Source organism: Hippoglossus stenolepis, chromosome 9, assembly GCF_022539355.2.
Source record: "Hippoglossus stenolepis isolate QCI-W04-F060 chromosome 9, HSTE1.2, whole genome shotgun sequence".
In the NCBI taxonomy this organism is placed as follows: domain Eukaryota; kingdom Metazoa; phylum Chordata; class Actinopteri; order Pleuronectiformes; family Pleuronectidae; genus Hippoglossus; species Hippoglossus stenolepis.
In genome coordinates, this window is record NC_061491.1 from 143,224 (window position 1) to 164,350 (window position 21,127).

A 21,127-nucleotide genomic window follows, 5' to 3' on the forward strand; every position below is an offset into this window, starting at 1 on the left:
ACCTCTGTGGCAAATGGCAGGCGGCTACGAACAGGACCATGGGTAAGATTAAAAATGATATGCATTGTGCTGTATAAAAAACTTTCCCTATGTTTACTTTATCTGATCTATTTCATCATTATGTTTCACAATCTGAGCTCCCCTCACAACAAAGCAGTCACTGCACATTTGGTCAAAGCTCTAGCTGCAAGTCCGGATTTGCATTAGTGTGGAAAATTACGCCATTCTATGTAAGTAACTGTGTAGCAATTGTGTTCACTTTGGATCTTCTCACAGTGAATTTGCAAGGGTATTTCCATTTATTAATAACATACTCATGGACTATGTTGTCGAGAAGCAGACAGAAAAGCAGGCCGAGAAGAACACCGAGAGGACGGAGACGGAGACGACGGCGATGGCGACGAAGACGAAGACGAAGACGACGACAGTGACTACGAAGACGACGACGGTGACTACGACCCAGTGGGTGATGCTTCTGCAGATTCTTCATCCTTAGAAGAAGAAGAAGAAGGAGGACAAGACCACGGCGACACCACCACCACCACCGGACTCGTGGAAAGAGAGACCTTCCCGTCAAGAAACGGGGAAAAACATGGTCCTCGAGGCGTAAGGCCGAGAGGAGGGCCACTGCTCCTCCTCCTCCTCCTCCTCCTCTGCCTGCTCAAAGCGGGTCCCCGGGCCCCACGATCCACGCGACGTCCGCACCGGTGACCTAGCCTCGACGCTCCACCTACGTCGAGGCTAGGTCACACCGACGTGAGAGAACATCATCCTGGAGATGACGAATCGGGAGGGTCGTCGAAAATACGGTGACGAATGGAAAGGGATGGACGAGACCGACCTGCGCACCTACGTAGGGCTGCTGATCTTAGCGGGCGTGTACAGGTCCCGGGGTGAGGCCGCCGCCAGCCTGTGGGACACAGAGAGCGGCCGGGCGATATTTCGTGCCACGATGCCCCTAAAACTCTTCCACACGTACTCCAGACTGCTGCGCTTCGACGACCGCGAGACGAGACGCACGAGACGAGCCACGGACAAATTGGCGGCCGTGCGAGAGGTCTGGGACGCGTGGGTGTCGCGGCTACCACACCTCTACAACCCGGGGCCCGAAGTGACCGTGGACGAGCAACTGGTTCCGTTCAGAGGTTAGTCTTTTTTCTTTTTTCTATTATTATTATGTTATGTTATGTTAGTTATGTTAGTTATGTTATGTTATGTTATGTTATGTAGATAGCGGCTGCTAGTCCTTATCCTCATCTCATCTCCTCTCATCTCTTCTCCTCCTGTTTTTCTCCCTAGGCCGGTGTCTGTTCCGTCAGTACATGCCCAGCAAGCCGGCGAAATACGGGATCAAGTGGGTGGCCTGCGATGCGAAATCAAGCTACGCTTAGAAGATGCAAGTGTACACCGGAAAGCCGAGCGGCGGACGCCCAGAACGGAACCAGGGGTTGCGGGTAGTGCTCGATGTAACGGAGGGACTGCACGGTTGTAACGTCACGTGCGACAATTACTTCACCTCCTACGAACTCACGCGGCAGCTCCTGGAGAGGAAGCTCACCGTGGTCGGCACTGTTCGGAAGAACAAGCCCGAGCTCCTGACCGGGCTGCTCGCGGTCAAGGGAAGAGAGGTGTTCTCATCCAAGTTCGCATTCACACCCACCGCCACTCTTGTGTCCTACATCCCAAAGAAAAACAGGAATGTGGTGCTCCTGAGCACACGGCACCCCGAGGCCGACATCAGCAACCGCGAGGACGGGAAACCGGTCATCGTCCTGGACTACAACCGCAACAAAGGTGGCGTGGACAACCTAGACAAGGTGATCGGAATGCACAGCTGCAGGAGGATGACCGCGTGCTGGCTCCTGGTCGTCTTTCACAACATTCTCGACGTCTCTTCCTACAACGCCTTCGTGATATGGAGAGAGATCAACCCAGACTGGATGCCGGGCAAGCGGAACAAGCAGAGGGTGTTCCTAGAGCAGCTGGGAAAGGCTCTCGTGACTCCGTTCATCGTACGAAGGGAGCGCATCCCCCGCGAGTAAGAGGAAGAGGTGTCAGATATGCCCCAGGAAAAAGGACTGTAAAACTCACACCGTGTGCCGTGGGTGTAACAAATACATCTGCAAGGGCTGCTCACTTGTCTATTGCCCTACGTGTGCGTCCTAATATGGGGTGGGCTATGTGAGGGGGCCAACAGCCGGGGGAAGCAGGGACAACACAAGGGTTATAGGGGCAGAGACATGTTTTTGTTTATTTTTATTTTTTTCTCTTCTAATGGGTTGAACCTTTGATTTGTATATGTCCTCTTTCTGTGTTTTGTGTGAGTGCATTAGTAGAGCCAGAACAGCAGTTTATTCTAGGGATCAACTCTTCATTGTTAGGATTTTAATAATATAATTAGACACTATAGCCCCGAAAAGGATCGATTTTACGCGCACCATGTTTGTACCTTAACAGAAAGAATTAATGTTTTGTTATGTGTTAGGACTGTAATCCGTGGCATACAATAACACTGTACTTAAACTTGTTCTCATACATAAACCTTTATATATATTACAGTATTCCTTTAGATTTATTCAACATCACACATACATGAATGCACTGTGCTCATTAAGACACTGTGACCTATGCCTTAGAAAGAAATCAAGCAGCCGCCTCAGCTTCTGAAGTGCAGATAGGAAAGGCGTTGTCTTGTCTGATGAATACGCATGCTTACGCACACAGAACATACAGCCGATAAAGCAGGAACACAAGATTTCTCACTCCAATGAACAACAACACCGTATCTGCAAAACTACTTTAGACCCACAAGGCTTCAGCCGGATAAAGGCTTGTTTTTAATACACAAAACCAAACACTGTCAGAATGTGAAGATTTGCCCAGCTACTATCAAAGGAGGGACGAACCTGGGAGCAGCTCCTCATCATTGGCGGATTCCAGGGCCAAGAGGATGGGACCACGCCTGCGCACCAGCAAGAGAGAGGCAGGGCTAAACCAGGGTGACTCCCCCTCGTTATTGACCAATGAAGTTCTACCTACTATTATAAGTATTGCTCCTGTCGTCCAATCGGGGCGACTCTTGACTACCCTGTGCTACTGACTTAGCCGAGGCTGTGTATTGAGTGCCCATAGCTATGTGCACATAGCTATGCTGTACCTTTTCATTGCTTCTGAATAAATACTTGTTGAACCAAACCGAGACCGGCTCTTCTCATATCTTGGGATAAAAGAACACGACATCATACCTTTTTTGTGAGGCTTTGGTGTGGCTTCCCCTCAGTTAACATGGAGGAGGAGGCGCAGCAGCTCAGGGAGATAGTATCACACCTTAGGACAAATAATTTATGACTTCGTCAGGAGCTTGCTGCTTCCCTGATGGACTCTGGTGGTGCTACTTCTTCCTCTGCTCCAGCTAGTCATGCCTCGTCTGCGTCGCTGCTGCTGTCACAGAGTGACTGGTTGTTGTTCCAAGAGACCATACGTGTCCCATGTTTAACAGCTGTTTAAAAGGCCGTCTTCTCTCTACGCCAGCTTGAAGGTGAGTCCAGGGCCGGCCCTGGCAATGTTGGAGCCCTAGGCGAGATTTCAGATTGGCGCCCCCCAACATACACATGCAAAACTGCAAGCGCCCCCTGTGTACACTGTGTAAAAAATAGAACAGACCCCGAAACCATCGATGCAGATCTCGAGCCGGCCGCGGCACTTCCCGGGGCTTCCCGTCGCTTCCCTGCCGGTGTGAACAGCCCAATTGATTAAAATGGGCGCGGAAAGGAGGCGGACAGCTTTTCGTGGCGCTTCTGCCTCGGGGGTGTCCCCGGGCTTAGAGGATGATGCTGTGACGTTACTGCATTGGTTAACATTGCATGTATCACGTCATGATAAATCAGCTTCTTGTGCCGCCCTCTCTGCATTTCGCGCCCTAGGCAACCGCCTATGTCGCCTATGTCAGGAGCCGCCCCTGGATGAGACGCTGGAAGAATATTTCTTAGCCCTTATGGCTTTAATGACACAAGTTAAACAGCATTCACCAGATGGGATGCCCAATGCACATGTTCTCCTTTGGGATCAGTTCTTAACACTTCTCTCCGCCAGGAGCTCAAGCAACCAGTTCGCTGCCAGCCCACTGTCACCCTGTTGGAGCTTTGTGGTGAGGTTATTAGGTGGGAGAGAGAGGGTCTTCCAGGGGGGGCTAAGGGGCGTAGCTATTAGTAGCTATTATAAGCCTTATGGTTATGGTTATGGTTATGGTCTTCAGTATGGAGCGTAGGGTCACCTAAACCAGCTTATCCAGACTGTAGCCTCTCTACAGGCCCCTCGCTCCCAAGGTTGAACTTCTCGCAGTGGCCCTTTAATCTGCAGAAGGTGCCAGCAGCCCTGACATTTTGCTCGAGAGTGTGATGGTGAGCGGTCTCTCATTGCTGGCTAACTCAAGCACTGCTATGCCGTCCCACTCCTCCTGCCCGCAGGAAAACTTAAGCCCACTGAGCTCGGCAGCTCAGCTCAGCTGGGGAGTCCACAGGCTCACAGAAAGGTGCAGCGGCTGAGTTAATTGCTATTTGTCCAAACATCAATGCCTTGATTGGAGGAGTCATTGTTCCATGCTTGGTGGACAAAAAAAGCTCGATGGTGTGCACGGTTACTGAAAGTTTCTTTCTTGTCCAGTTCGCACCTTGGGGCCATGATCGCCTTCACTCTTGTCACTGACTACAGCTACGAGCAGCTAATGGCCTTGTGATTCCAAATATCAGCTACTTGGAGCTTGACGTGGAACTGTGTGGCAAGGTGATGCCCCACTGTGGGCTTCTTGTTGTTGAAGACCCCCCTGGTGCCTTCTCTTCTATCCCTGAAATCCTGGGGATTAACGTGATTCACCAATGCTATCTAGTGCTTTTTGGCGCATTCTGCCATTCTCTTTTTGACTTACTCTCTGTGTCACAGGTGCCTGGTCCAGTACAAGGCCGTGCAGGCCCATATCAACCAGCTGCTGGAGTCTCAGATCATTAAGGAGAGCAGTAGTCTATATCACTGCTTTTCAAAGTGGGGGTCACCAGGGGGTGCCAGGGTGGTCGCGGAAACTGTAAGGGAAAAGGGGACCCAATGTGACAATAAAAATAAAATTATTAATTATTAAATTAAATGTTTTGTAGATGTTACTAATCATTGCATATAGAAATCTATGTGTCCTTGGATACCAATCTATTTTTTCTTCTAATGCCAATCTTTTAATTTAAAAAAAACCACACACCGCTCAAGCCAATCAGAATCGAGCAGCCGCTGCATCAGAAAGTTGCTGTGTGCCTGAAAAATAGCTAGCTACCTCCTGCTAAAGGCCACAATGGACACATTAAAAAAAAAAAAAAAGACCATCAGACAACCAGACTGAAGATGATTCTGCTGCAAAACTGCCACAACCACGGAATACCACCTTGGCATCTAAAACTTGGAGGTATAAAATCTCTTCTTCCATTTGCCACCACATACCAAGGTATTGAAAACAAAGCACAGAGCATGTCTGCAAGTGGAGAATTACATTCGTCTGGCACTGACAGCCATAAAACCAAGGATAGATAAACTGGGAAGGAGCCACCAAGCCCACCCCTCCCACTATTGAGGGACCAGGTACCATTTGTCTCTGTGTATACACACAGAACTGCCTTAATTCTTCGTAGCATAGATTCAACAAGGCATTTAAACAATGCTCAATTGGTAGTAAGGGGCCCAAAGTGTGCCAAGAAAATATCCCCCACACCATAACACCACCACCACCAGCCTGAACCATTGATACAAGGCAGGATGGATCCATGCTTTCATGTTGTTTTCGCCAAATTCTGACCCTACCATCTGAATGTCGCAGCTGAAATCGAGACTCATCAGACCAGGCAACGTTTTTCCAATCTTCTATTGTCCAATTTTGGTGAGCCTGTGCGAATTGTAGCCTCAGTTTCCTGTTCTCAGCTGACAGGAGTGGCACCCGGTGTGGTCTTCTGCTGCTGTAGCTTCAAGGTTCGATGTGTTGTGCATTCAGAGATGGTATTCTGCATACCTTGGTTGTAACGAGTGGTTATTTGAGTTACTGTTGCCTTTCTATCATCTCGAACCACTCTGCCCATTCTCCTCTGACCTCTGACATCAACAAGACATTTTCGTCCACACAACTGCCGCTCACTGGATATTTTCTCTTTTTCGGACCATTCTCTGTACACCCTAGAGATGGTTGTGTGTTAAAATCCCAGTAGATCAGCAGTTTTTGAAATACTCAGACCAGCCCGTCTGGCACCAACAACCATGCTATATTCAAAGTAACTTAAATCCCCTTTCTTCCCCATTCTGATGCTCGGTTTAAACTTCAGCAAGTCGTCTTCACCACGTCTAGATGCCTAAATGCATTGAGTTGTAGTGTTAGTAGTGTTAACAAGCAATTGAACAGGTGTGCCTAATAAAGTGGCCGGTGAGTATATATATATATATATATATACACTACCGTTCAAAGGTTTGGGGTCACTGAGAAATTTCCTTATTTTTCAAAGAAAAGCACTGTTTTTTTCAATGAAGATAACATTAAATTAATCAGAAATACACTCTATACATTGTTAATGTGGTAAATGACTATTCTAGGTGGAAACGTCTGGTGTATAGAGGCCCATTTCCAGTAACTATCACTCCAGTGTTCTAATGGTACATTGTGTTTGCTAATCGCCTTAGAAGACTAATGGATGATTAGAAAACCCTTGAAAACCCTTGTGCAATTATGTTAGCACAGCTGAAAACTGTTTTGCTGGTGAGAGAAGCTATAAAACTGGCCTTCCTTTGAGCTAGTTGAGTATCTGGAGCATCACATTTGTGGGTTCGATTATACTCTCAAAATGGCCAGAAAAAGAGAACTTTCATGTAAAACTCGCCAGTCTATTCTTGTTCTTAGAAATGAAGGCTATTCCATGCAAGAAATTGCGAAGAAACTGAAAATTTCCTACAACGGTGTGTACTACTCCCTTCAGAGAACAGCACAAACGGGCTCTAACCAGAGTAGAAAGAGAAGTGGGAGGCCCCGGTGCACAACTCAGCAAGGAGACAAGTATATTAGAGTCTCTAGTTTGAGAAATAGACACCTCACAGGTCCTCAACTGGCAGCTTCTTTAAATGGTACCCGCAAAACGCCAGTGTCAACGTCTACAGTGAAGAGGCGACTCCGGGATGCTGGCCTTCTAGGCAGAGTGGCAAAGAAAAAGCCATATCTGAGACTGGCCAATAAAAAGAAAAGATTGATATGGGCAAAAGAACACAGACATTGGACAGAGGAAGATTGGAAAAAAGTGTTATGGACAGACAAATCAAAGTTTGAGGTGTTTGGATCACACAGAAGAACATTTGTGAGACGCAGAACAGGTGAAAAGATGCTGGAAGAGTGCCTGACGCCATCTGTCAAGCATGGTGGAGGTAATGTGATGGTCTGGGGCTGCTTTGGTGCTGGTAAAGTGGGAGATTTGTACAAGGTAAAAGGGATTTTAAATAAGGAAGGCTATCACTCCATTTTGCAACGCCATGCCATACCCTGTGGACAGCGCTTGATTGGAGCCAATTTCCTCCTACAACAGGACAATGACCCAAAGCACACCTCCAAATTATGCAAGAACTATTTAGGGAAGAAGCAGGCAGCTGGTATGCTGTCTGTAATGGAGTGGCCAGCGCAGTCACCAGATCTCAACCCCATTGAGCTGTTGTGGGAGCAGCTTGACCGTATGGTACGCAAGAAGTGCCCATCAAGCCAATCCAACTTGTGGGAGGTGCTTCAGGAAGCGTGGGGTGAAATTTCTACAGATTACCTCAACAAATTAACAGCTAGAATGCCAAAGGTCTGCAATGCTGTAATTGCTGCAAATGGAGCATTCTTTGACGAAAGCAAAGTTTGAAGAACAAAATTAATATTTCAAATAAAAATCATTATTTTTAACCTTGTCAATGTCTTGACTATATTTTCTATTCATTTTGCAACTCATTTGATAAATAAAAGTGTGAGTTTTCATGGAAAACACGAAATTGTCTGGGTGACCCCAAACTTTTGAACGGTAGTGTATATATATATGTTTACGGTTAATATTACTGTGCTGAAATGACAAGGAATGTTTGTAACAGAAAGAAGACAGATTATTAGTTATTAATAAAAATAAGGGGAATATATTAAGAAGCTGTATGTTTGATTTTTGATATTTGCCATCATATTGCACACGTAATTTAAAAAATGTTTGCAACTAGGGGGTCCCCGCCAGAGGCTTATGCTATATGGGGTCCTTGGCATTGAAAAGTTACTACGGTCTCTTTGTGAAGGGCCAAAATGGCAGAGCCCTCTGCATTGGTTGGTGGTTAAGCTGGCAAACACCACGTCCAAGAAGGGGTCAGGGCAGTTTATGCATGCTACGTGGACACCTCAGTGTGCGGAAAGCTTCGAGTTATTGCAGTCAAAGTTGGTTTCGGTCCTGGTGCTGACTAATGTAGATTTTTGCATCCTTTCATTTTAGAGATCGATGGCAGCTGGAGATGGACAGTGGTGTGAGATAGGTGGCATATGCAATCAGAGGCCTTCAACCACCAAGTGCAACATGTCTAACTACAGTTCTATGAAGCTAGAGTTCCTTGCGCTCAAGTGGGCTATGACGCAGAAGTGCTGAGACTACTAGTTGTGGCATAAGTCCACTTGCTATACTGACAAAAACCCGTTAAGCTATCTCCTGTCTGTTATACTGAGGGCCACTGAGCACAGATGGGCTGCCCAACTTGCCACCTTTGACCTCAAATACCGTTCAGGCCGCAGCAACAGGAATACTGACGCGCTTTCACGGCAGTATGTATCTGGTTCCAATTTAGTTGCTCATTCCTTGCCTGGCTTACCTGTCACTAAGGACTCTGAGCATGTGCCACACAGCTTTATGGGCCACTTGCTCGCCTTCCAAAACAATGAGATCTGGGCCATCGACTTCATGCTGCTTGAACCTTCCTAGATCTGGTTTGAAAATGTCCTGGTCATGGCCGCCGTGTTCAGTAAGTTCACTGTAGCTGTCCCCACGAGGGCAGGATTCCACAGGAGTCCAGGATCCAGTACCCAGAGAGGTACAGGACTGTGTGGTTGAACACCAAGCTAGACTCAGAGTCGCTTTTGAGAATGTTCTGGGTGGTTGTTGGCTGCTGCTGGACAACAGAAAGAGCGGCATGATCAACGGGTCTGGGGTGCACCTCTTCCAGTGAGCCAGTTGTTGTACCTGAGGGAACATGGTGCTAGAGGTCGACACTGTTTATACCCCTCCAAACGTAGATTTTTCAGACCCTCACTTCAAACTTAGGGGTACTCAGAATGCCTTGCGAATCACTGGCAAGCTGGGAGAGAGACCAACAAATGTAGTATTTCTCCATTAATAAGGATTTCAAAATTACGATAATGATTGTAATATCTTAGTTTAATATAATTTCAATATATTATGGTCACTTTTATCACAACAACCTTAAAACAAAAGATCGGGACTACGCTAGCGTGCTAGTTTTCTTTTTTTGCATGATAGTCCCGTATTTTCACAAACTTTCATATCTGAAGAACAATGAGGCTGACAGACATGTTTATGTTCAATTATAGTGATAAAGATGCTCTGTACTTTAAAAAATATTGTTACACAATGGAAGCTGGTTTGATAGGCATCTCTGCTCAAAATACAGCGAAAAACTGAAAATAAAAACGTTTTGACAGGATAACATTCCACTCATCTCATCATGAAACAACTGAAGCAGTCCTTAGAGGACAAATTGTCCACACAGGTACAAATGGAGGTATGAGGGATAACAGCTTACAGTGTTGTTTAATCAGCCAAACTGCTCCCTATAATGATGAGACAGTGGGCAGTAACAGCATTTGCTGACATGTAAGTAACTTTACCAAGGCACACGCTGACTAACCCCCCCAAAAAATAAGCGTACAAACATATAGAAAATCATTGACTAACCGGTTCAGAAATGTCCTTCTGCAACCGCAGTGTTCTTCAGATTCTGGATCAAACTTGTATGGTTAAACTACACAGCGTCATACCAGCCTTATCTAGCCGTGCACTTACTGTAAACACAAAAACATGGCCCTGATAAGACCAGGCCATATCCACTTGCTGAGAGAGGTGTGACCAGCCACAGCTTATTCGCATTTAAAGTGACAAACACAGAAACCACCTGTTCAGAGCAGAGCTGAAATAGTGTTTGTAGAGATGCTTGAATGCATTATCTGAGGAGTATTTTAAGGAAGAAGCTTCAGATACATGATTTATATATACTTCATAAAAAGGTGTAAAATATGTGACCTTTAAAACCCCCCGCAGAATAACATTATTGGACAGAGATCAGCAAGGATGGATGTAAATTCAGTGATAAAAATGGGTGAGGGCCTAGGAGGATGATGGATAGTTGCAATGAAGATAGGTGTATGTCCATCCAGCTGAACAACCAGGAACTTAAAAGATAATGTTTTTTTTTAAGCAACTATTAACACGCCCACCTACACCAGCTACTGACAACTAGATGCTAATACAGTTAGCTTCATCATCTGAGGTAAAGTTTGTAATGTTTCAGTAATCTGAAAAGCCAATGTTGCACATGTCCACATATTTCAGAGCAGCTGAAGTTAGCGTGTAAACAAAGTTAAATACTGTAGTGTTAAATATTTTCTAACAGTGTTATAATCTGCAGAACCTGAAGAGATGCAAGAACAGATGTGAGCTGCTACATGAACTGTTTGCATCACCATCATTACAGTTAAACTACACACTATTAAACATTTTAAATGTAAGAGAAGCTTGTGTTCCTCCAGGCTTTGAACTTTACTCTTACAGTGAACAGACGACTGCATCAAGGGCTGTAAGATTTATATGAAATACTACTGATCCACAACTGTATTTCCTTTTTTGTTGGATTATAAATGAATTAATGTAGCTTAATGTAAATGGTAAATGGTAAATGGTTTTTTATTTATATAGCGCTTTTCTAGTCTTGATGACCACTCAAAGCTCTTTACAGTACAGTTTTACATTCACCCATTCACACACACATTCATACAGTGCATCTATTAGCAGCACTTTGTTGTTCTATGAGGGGCAATTCGGGGTTCAGCATCTTGCCCAAGGACACTTCGGCATGCAGATGGGGAAGACTGGGGATCGAATTGCCGACCTTCAGGTTGGAGGACGACCGCTCTACCCCTCAGCCACAGCCGCCCATGTACAATAAAGTTATATATGAACACCTGTTTTAGTACTCATGATTTTAAAGGAGCACATCAGAGAAAAAAAAACAGCAGTAACATGCACAGTATTATAATCATACAAGAACACTTTGATGAACATGTTGTTGGAATTTGAAATTAATCACAGGCCTTTTACATTTTAGTTTCGGCTAACTAGCTAACTTGGTTAGAATCGTAATTCACATTCACTGGGTCAGTAATTAGCATTCTAATCGTTTCCTCTTCTCCTGTCAGAACACATAGAAAACCCACAGTAACTTATGTGGAGCATAGTGAACACTTGTAAAGATAAAGACTGTAAAACGTTAATAAAACAAGAGTTACTTACCGAACAAACCGGATATCAGCTCCTCTGGGTCTGTTGTTACTGAAGAACAAGCCTTAATCCCGGTGAACTCAAAACTAATAATCGAAGCAAAAGCAATATGGTCATTGTGAGCCCTAATAAAAACAAACTGTGGGTGTGGGCTTGGTTTGGGCACTCAGCTGTGGGAGAGGGAATGTGCGGAGCTGGCTCAGCAGGAGCAGTAACAGGTGAGTTTATTGGCACAGCTGCATTGAGTTGCCTAATCATCTCCTCCTTTAAAGGCAGTAGCAGCTGGACTGAGGATCGCTGTTTGACTGACACACACGAGCCGTATGTACATTTGGCGTGGACATTAAGAGACACACTGCTGCGGAGTGGTGAAGTGTGTGTGATTCATTAATAAATATTTAAAACGTCCTCTGTGTCCTGTGTGCTCCGTGCTGCCTCAACCTGCGGTAGTGACTGCATGTGTTACACAAACCAACAGTAAATGTGTCAGTGTAAAACCCTTCTCCAGCGACTGATACCAACAGAATCACAGTAAATGTGAGTGAACACGATGTAATTAAAGCTCCAGTTTTCCTCCGGTGAATCTCTCTCGAGTCAGACCCGTTGCAGCTGCTGTCTGTCAATCATCCGACAGTCTGTGTCAAACAGACACGCCCCCAAACCTATGGCTTTTTAAACTCTAATATCTTATTAATGCATTACGATAGTATTTTCAGATAGACCACCAGATCTCTGATAAGGAGGTTATCTTGCGATTGAGACCATAATCATTGGTGGGAATATTTATTTTTATTATACATTTCATGGGATAAATTGTCATTTTTGTCTATCCAGCCAGAGATTTCTTGGAGCCAGTTTGAGCCAGCTTCTGCCGAATCCTTGTGGTAATACACTTTTAAACACTTCTTTTAGAACCGGAAGCTATGTCCATTTTTCATATACAGTCCATGATTTTAACTCCTATTACAAAACTGACTAGCTGCTTTGAGTACATAAATTCATATTGTTTCATCGTAAACTTCCTTTTTGTATTTTTACATCTCATATTTAAATTGAGGTTAGGTGTAGGAAACCATCCATCATCGGTTGACTTACATATTTAAGAGAAGAAAATACGAGGACTATATCAAACATTGGAGAATTCATTCCAACAACCTCACTGCCTTGTAAACCTACAATGGGGCAAACTGGAATGTTAACACAAAATTTAATTGAAGACTTTTTAAGTAGAGTTTAACCCCAACCGGTTGAGGCAGATGGCTGCCCACATTGGGTCGGGTTCTGGTAGAAGTTTCTTCCAGTTATTGAGGGAGATTTCTGTCCACAGTCACCAAAGTGCTGCTCATTGTGGGAACTGTTGGGTTTCTATTACATTTTTAAGGTCGTGACCATCTGTGCAACTTTCCTTGAGATAATGTATATTATGATTTGGCGCTATGCAAATAAAATTGAATAATATTATAACATCGCAAAATATGTGTACTACTTGGCAGTCCCACAATTGATGTATTAATGTTCCTCCGCCACCACAGCCATGCATTCAAAACATTTGGATTCATTTTATGTAATTTTTGTGGAGTTATATGTGACCTAAATAACATTTTTAGCTGAATTGGAGAACTGCAAAATCTTTTCTTACCCATTCCTCGGAAGTGAAATATTTTTTTAGGTCTTTTTCCCACTGTGCCTTAATGGTTGTACAATAGTTATCAGTAGAGTGGGATATCAATTTATACAATTTAGAGAGTTTCATCAAGTTATTATCTACAGATCTATTATGTGCTAGCATAATATCCATATTCATGAACCTATTTAAAATGTTTTTAATCTGTATATATTGAAAGAAATTAGTCATTTAATTAAGTCTACAGTGCATCCGACAATAATTAATTGGCCGAGAATAGTGGTGTTATTCTGCTGCCAAACTTTATTAACTATTATGGCGTCGCTTCGATGCAGAAGCATGAATCAGCCTAAACTGATTAATAAGCAACCACCATTTACCATTTCCCAATAATCACCATTATTATTATTACTACTAGTATTGGCTGGTGCTGATATAGTACTGCAACATTAAAGTAAGTATCACTATGACAATCAGTCTGACAGTTTGTACATACAACATCTGTTCCTGCCCCCCCCCCCGACCCTGGTTGTGATTTGGCTCTATACATAACATCCATATTTTTTACTATTTGAGTCTGGACCAATGTAGTACATGGACCAATAGACTGACATTTCAAATCCATAGAGCCATGCCACAGGCAGGCAAAAAGTCTGTGCAGGTTTACATTGTTGATTTCAGATAAACAGGCACACACACCTTGTACAGACACCTCTGTCCTCCCATAGTACAGCCTGCCATGGTTCTCCACTTCTTAATCTGTGAGACAAGCGATTCACTTACCACTTGACATGGTATTCCAAAGTACCTGCATGAAAAAAGTACAAACATTGAAGATTCATGCAAGTCATCTGATTTTCTTGACTACAAATAATGCCATCTAATATACAATAGTTGTGAGTGTGACTGTATGACCATTTTCTGTTGCATTTATAATGAATATAGGGATAACGTTATATTTGATTAAGTTTACAATGGGTTTATAGCAGAACTGTATATTAGTTTCAACATGACTTACCTGTTTTATTCATTTTATAGCCTCATGGAATAACACAACTAGAATTCTATTCAGTAAAGTGCATACCTATGCCATGAAAACACATACAAAAATATTAGAACCAGATTTTTATTTAGAGCCGCACTAAATTCTACACAATTAAATATGCCCGTTTTTAAAAAAAATCAAGATCCATGCATTTTTCTCTGGCAAATTGGTGAATGTATCAAAAAACACCTAACCTTCCAATGTCAAAGAAGTTAATACAAAATTTCTGGATCCGCTACTCAGTCTACATCCATTCAAAACTTTCATGGTTTCTACCTTAGCACATACCCCACCTTCCATCAAATTTCAATTAAAGTGGTTCATTAGTTTTTTTATAATCTTGCTGAAAGACAAACGGCGGACGTAAAGATCAGATTCAAGAAAATCAAATGTAACAAATTTCATCCAACACAGTAGGTCATGTTTCAGCCCTCACATGCAAAGTACTTGTTGCATTTGTGGCAACGAATATTCTAGGCTTCGACTTTACCGAAGTGTAACCACGCTTGAACATTTAGTTCACTTCTCCACTGTAACTAAGAGCTTGGTTTTTGTGTAAGGGATGTGTATCTTTGCATGTGCATATGAGTGAGAGCGCAGCCCTTCCTCTTGTGTACATAGTCAGAGAACGTTTGAGAAAGAGAGAGAAAGAGATTGGATTGAGAATGGCGAAATGCATCATAGATTAATGTTCTTATCAGAAATGGAGTTGTAAGGATAAATGTGCAAGATAATGTAGAAGTAGTAATAATAAGTAGGAAATATATTTTCTTGATTTATCAGTAGCTTATTGATACTACAGTCTTTAATAATTTATCTCCGGGATCTGGTATCCCCAATCCCGCGGCACCCTCTAGCATTTTTCCCCCGAAACAACTGTCTATGTTGCCTATGCCATGGGCCGTCCCTGAGCAGAGCGTCACCAACACTGATGGAATGATGCATAACAGAACACTCGCCAAAGCTTGCTCTTACAAAATAGGCATTAGTGTTAAATATAAACTGAGGAACCTCAAGGAGAAAGTATCTACCCAAACCTCACCCATTTATGGGGGAAATAAAGAAATTCTTAACCAGTAAATGAACTTCATTCTATAATACAAAAGAAGACTGAAGATAAGATGTTTATTCTTGAATAAATTTAATAAATAATTGAAATAGCTTTTAGTGTCACTGTGACTGGTAATCCCCAAAGTTTTCCTGCATTAATTGTGTGCAGATATATGCAATATTAAGCAAAGCAAAAATATCAGATTTTTTGTACAACACATCAAATATATAATCCATCTTTAGCAACATATGTAGACAAGAAATATACCATACCATTCTACTTTGCACTGGGCATGGAGTGGTCCGGCAGAGCAAAACTCGGAGGCACCAACAAACAAGAGAACTGAAAGGAGCCAGTGAGCTGGATGCATTCTTCTCTAAACTGCCTGAACGAAGCTCAGTCTAAACTTAATACTCACACTGATATCTGCTCCAGTTGACTAAAGGACATAAAAAGGGAGTTAGGCCAAAAAAACCACATGATGATCATGTGCTTTTCTTCAACGGATTCAGCCTAAATTCAATTTACTTCTTAGGATGATCCAATAAAAAAGGGTGCATTTGATCTACAGAGACGCCTAGAGGCTGTCTGTGATAGACCAGAAAACACACACACCACTTTTTGCCCCTCATAAATCATATGTTCCGAAAACATCTTTAAAACTTGTGTAAGTGTAATAAAACATTCAATGCAATAGTCATTTAGCATATTGTCTCAAAAGAATATACAGCTTTATTTCTGCTTGGTTGTTCAACGATCTTAACAGTTCTGTCTCAACAATAGTTGATATGTTATACCTTATCTCACATTTTTATCTTGGCAACTGGAAGGAGTAACAGCAGAAACTACAAATGCATGCAGTCAGATGATACACCGGCGGTTCATGCAATTTTAAATATTGAATGTTTTAAATTTCAAGCACAGGTTAATTTTGTTGACCCTTATGAGGGCACTACACTTATATTCTACCACAAGGATTAATATTTGTAATTATTCTTTTCTTCTATATATCTCTGCTCACCATTAACTATGTGGTCTTATATAACTCGTCAGTGCTGAAGGCTATGTCGAAGATAATACACACTTTTGAGTAATTAAGATGTTGTGATTGAATCACCCTTCTGACACTTGCTTACAGTAACCTCTCATCACTCATAACTGTCTGTCTGAACACAGCTCCCCTGTCCTCCTGGTCAGTCCAGTGCCTCCAGTATAACAGTATATACTTAACAGCTTCAATGTCCCTGATTCATCTATTGTGATTGTAATGGAAATGTTGTAATTTGTGTATGTGATATTGCATGAGCAGACGTGTGTGTGGAAGATTGACAAAATTGTTTATCTGAAAGGGCAACTTTAGGTTTGTGATTATCGCTCAAAAATGTTAACTTTATTGCCTCTTTGAAGCCTCAATATTATAGTATCTCTTTGTATATGGTTGGGATCTCCCACCAGGGGTCTCACTCCAGGGTCTTCCACAGAGACGTGAAGGCAGGATGTCTCCCATACTGATAAGACACCAGGAGGGTAATCAATACCTTTACATACAGAATGGGAGGGGGCTGTGGGTTATAAGAACACAGACCTCACCTCTGTTCTTTGCTCATTTGTACATGTCATTCAGGTGATTGTACTGTGAGTCCATCTGCAGATGCTGAACTAAACTTACAGAAAGAAAAGTGTTTTACTTTTTGCTTGATTCATAGAAATTGCCACCACGTGATTCAATCAGGCATATTGTTTCTTTCCTTAAATCATTATCAGTTTGGGTCCCCAGCAAAATAATTTGCAGTCACCCCTTTTTTTCTCACTTCAGCAATATTTTCATTTACCTCGACCATTAAAAAGTCAGGTCCTGACTGACTCACTCAAGTAAAACAATTTCAGTCAGAATTATGGTGAGCAGGTAAAAATATTAACATCACGTCTCAAAAGGATGCAAATAAAATTCTCCATGCATTTATTACCTTTACACGTTCTTAATTCTTTATCAAGATGTCCCTGTCTGTGAAAAGCCTTCAGTAGATACTGCAACATGAGTACACACATAAACCATGAAAAGAGATCACAATACTCCTCATGTTACTGTGTTGAGTACCAATCACAAGTGAAATGCCCATAGTCAGTTCACACCTGGCAAGCGAGTGCATTTAAAGTGACTTGTGTTCAGATCTCATTACCCTACTTTGTGCAAGTAAACACAAAATGTCTCTTCCTTAAGATGAAACGATGGTGTTACTAGCCAGTCCAAGTATACAAATGTTTGTTGTCATTGTGTTTGTTTGTGTCTCAGTGTGTGAAAGTGCATGTGTCAAAAGGAGATATTGAGTGAGGGACAGAGTGGAGCAATGAGTACTGACAGGAACTAGAAAAAGTAATCATATTAGTCCTGTATTAGCATCTGTCCATAGGCTCCCTGTAAAATCCCCCATTTTATATAAATTAACCCATATTATCCCAATAGATCACCTTGCACCTCAGAATGCAGGCTTATTTCTGTTTGCTTGAATCTCTAAGGTCCTGTTCAGACCTGGTATTCACATCCTGAGAGTACCAATCAAATATAAACAGCCAAAAGTACATCAGTTCACGTCTGGCATTAGAGTGCATCTCCGGTTACTTGTGTTTGGATCTCATGTGCCTACTTTGTGCAAATAAAAAAAAAAAGTCTGTTCCTTAAAATCAAATCATGATATTACAAGCCAGAGGCACAGGCACAGAGTGGAGCAAGAGGGGTTTAGTGAAGAAATGTGCTTCGTTTGATAAGGAAATAAGATAGTTAGGGCCCAAGCTCGAACAGTGCAAGGACCCTATTGGAATGCTCCAATTATTACTTTTAGGGCCCAAGCCATAACAGTGCAAGAACCTTATTGGAATTGCTCCCGTTAATATCAATAAGCGTGTAAGTTGCATGTGATAGTAACTATATGTTTCATAAATGGTTTGATACAGGCTTGTATATCCACCAATACTATTACCGCCTCGTTTATTTAGCCTGTTGTGGAATTTACAGTAAATTAGACTCAATGCAGATGTGTAATTATATGACAGTTAAAATGTGATCTCCACACACCACTGTTGTAAAAAGTTCTCATATTTATTATATATTTATCTGTTTTCACACTGAGAGAAGTCAAGGGACTTGATGTGGGCTGTTATCAACAGCACTGTTAGAGAATATCACCTTGAATATTACAGATGAGGTAGAAACACATTTTATATATTTGTACAATGTTTATTTCTTTCAGTTCATCAGTTCTTGCTGAAATCTATGGTGCTTCCACCTGCTAAACACAGAATAAACTGTCCAGTACCAGTCTTGGCTGTTTAACACAGCTGATATTACATGTGTCAAAAGTATTGTAATTGTTATTAATTGTATTGTACAGTATCTGTAAAAAGTATTTACAGAGATGTATTTCTGAGGTGTTGCTCCTTTGTTCCATGTTATCCTGCAGATGTGACATAGTGGTTTCAGCATAAAACATCCTTTATAGTGAGTTTTTTCTTTTCATTACATGAAGCACTGCAGTACCAACATGGTGGAGATCGGCAGCTTCAGGCTGGTCAACATGAGGATGACCTGCACCAGCTTCATCTGCACAACACTTGATGTCTTCCTCCCTCAACTAAAGATGACCTTCAGCTGCTTACAGTTGGCAGTCATGCTAAGTGTCATGGATAATATTGAGTGAATTTCTATATTCATTATGGTTGGTTAAAAAGATTAACACTGTTTTCACAACAATGTTCATCTTTTACTTTCTGATTTGATACACTTTAGATTTTTTTAAAAAGCTAACGAAAAGTTCTTTCTTTTTCTTCTTTGCCATAATAGACAGAACACGGTCAGCACAGCTGTGTCCTTCAGGCTCGTCCGCCCCTAATAAAATGACAGGAAACATAAAAGTATGGCATTATTGCAGAGGAAGTGTTACTTATAAACAAAGTGTGTCCTTATATTCTCTTGATTTTCAACTATGTATTTGAATATGGTTTTGGATTAAACAGTGCACTACCAAGACAGTGAATGTGCAGTATGGAGTTCTTACACATTAAAAGTACTGCATATACAGTATAATTTAATGCATTATGTATAATACTTTGCTTTGACTGTTTGTCAGTTATGAAAACAGGTCTGTACCTGGAGTCAGTGTTGAAGTGATGACTCTCAGTCTGGTTGGATTCCAGTTGTGTCTCACGTTGGACATCCACAGGTGCAGGCAGTCTGAGTCACCTAGTTAAAAACGTAACACAAATACACAGATATGTAAAGTCATACATGTGCCAGGTTAACACTTTCAAAGACTTGCATGATAAAAATAAAAGTTTATTACTTCAGAGTTCGTCAGATCATAATCACTTCACTTCAGCTTAGGAAATAGGTGGTGGACATCAGCCTCAGGTTCTCTATGTGTCTGCCTATTCTAGTAAAGTTACACTTCCAATTATTTATTTTCATGTGACAAACAAATACATTATTGTGCATGTTCACTTATTTAACACACGAATGACAAATTCAGTCAGGTCTGCTTAAGATTAACGATATAAAAACGGAATGTAGGCGACACGTTTAGTTTTCACTGTAACACGTTACAACACATCAACACCAATACTCTGAATAAAGAGCTTTAGGAGATGTAATGGTACTTTAAACAGCTGCTCTTAAAATGCAGTTGCGTTAAATATTCCCGTTTCAGTCGATCACAGTAAGTCGGTTTCTGCAGAATAAAAATCTGTGTTTGTGGTCATATTAAAGTATTTAAATTCAATGTTACTTAACTGTACGGCCAGTCCAGCTCAAGAGTTTCACACTGCAGCAGCTGCACTAACGTTGTTTCTGAAACAATAAACTTGGTGGAGCTTGAACTCCAAACAGTCGTCTTTAGTTTAAAAGTTTTATCACAATAAACTGTGTAGGGGAGGCTTTCTCAGGCAAAGTATAATTATAGAATCAAAAATTGTAGCTTGAATAGATTTGCCTTATATAATAAGTAAGTATGCTATAATGAGTGTAATCAGTGATACAATTTTCAGGGCACATCTGATGATAGGTGGTTGTCTGTTTAAGATGGCGCCGAGGAAGGCTACCGTGTCTCAAGCTCCCCCACAGCTCTGCTCTTTTTTATGTTATTTATTCTGCTTTATTCTGCATTGTGCACACTGACCAAGTGAGCCCTATGATACAATATGATAGAGAACAACTTCTGCACATCAGGTTGATGATGGAAAACACCTTTCCCCGCCACCAACAAAGGGGAATGCCCATGGCGATGTTAACCTGTTGTACCTGGAGCACGGAGGCGATGAAGGAAACGAGGGTCGCACGCCGGCGTCCTAGTCCGGCTGAGGAGCCGTTATAACCGGCCTCCGCTCTGGATAATAAGCTGGACGAATTTCGGAGCAGGATGGTTTTTCAACGGGACAGTGAGTTTTGTAACGTTATGGTTTTCACGGAGACTTGGCTCGATCCCGGACTCCGCCATTGTTCCCGAGGGGGTCTCCATACACCGCCAGGACCGGACAATAAACTCGGGCAAGAGCAAGGGAGGGGGTGTCTGCTGCATGGTGAACAATCTGTGGTGCTCGGATTTGGAGATTATTTCTTCGGGCTGTTCTCCGGACCTGGAGCACCTCATGATCAGATGCCGACCTTATTAAATCCCGAGGGAGTTTACATCGGTCGTTATAACAGCGGTGTACATTCCGCCACATGCCGACACAAATCAGGCCTTGGACGAGCTGCATGCGGTTATCAAAAGGGCATAGACCTCACGTCCAGAGGCTGCGTTCATTGTGGCCGGTGATTTTAACAACGCCAAGAT

General features: G+C 42.3%; 1 protein-coding gene and 1 long non-coding RNA gene across 4 annotated transcripts in view; one reads left to right on the plus strand and one right to left on the minus strand.

Annotated features, from left to right (window-relative positions):
• Window positions 1-12,156, minus strand: part of LOC124852399 — a 51,426-nt gene extending 39,270 nt beyond the window's left edge. For both annotated transcript variants that reach the window (XR_007032956.1, XR_007032955.1), the window contains exon 1: window positions 11,595-12,156. This is a non-coding gene — a long non-coding RNA (uncharacterized LOC124852399). The remainder of the gene's footprint in view (window positions 1-11,594) is intronic.
• zfr (zinc finger RNA binding protein) overlaps window positions 1-21,127 on the plus strand; it is a 1,162,720-nt gene that overhangs the window by 127,002 nt on the left and 1,014,591 nt on the right. The window lies entirely within an intron of this gene.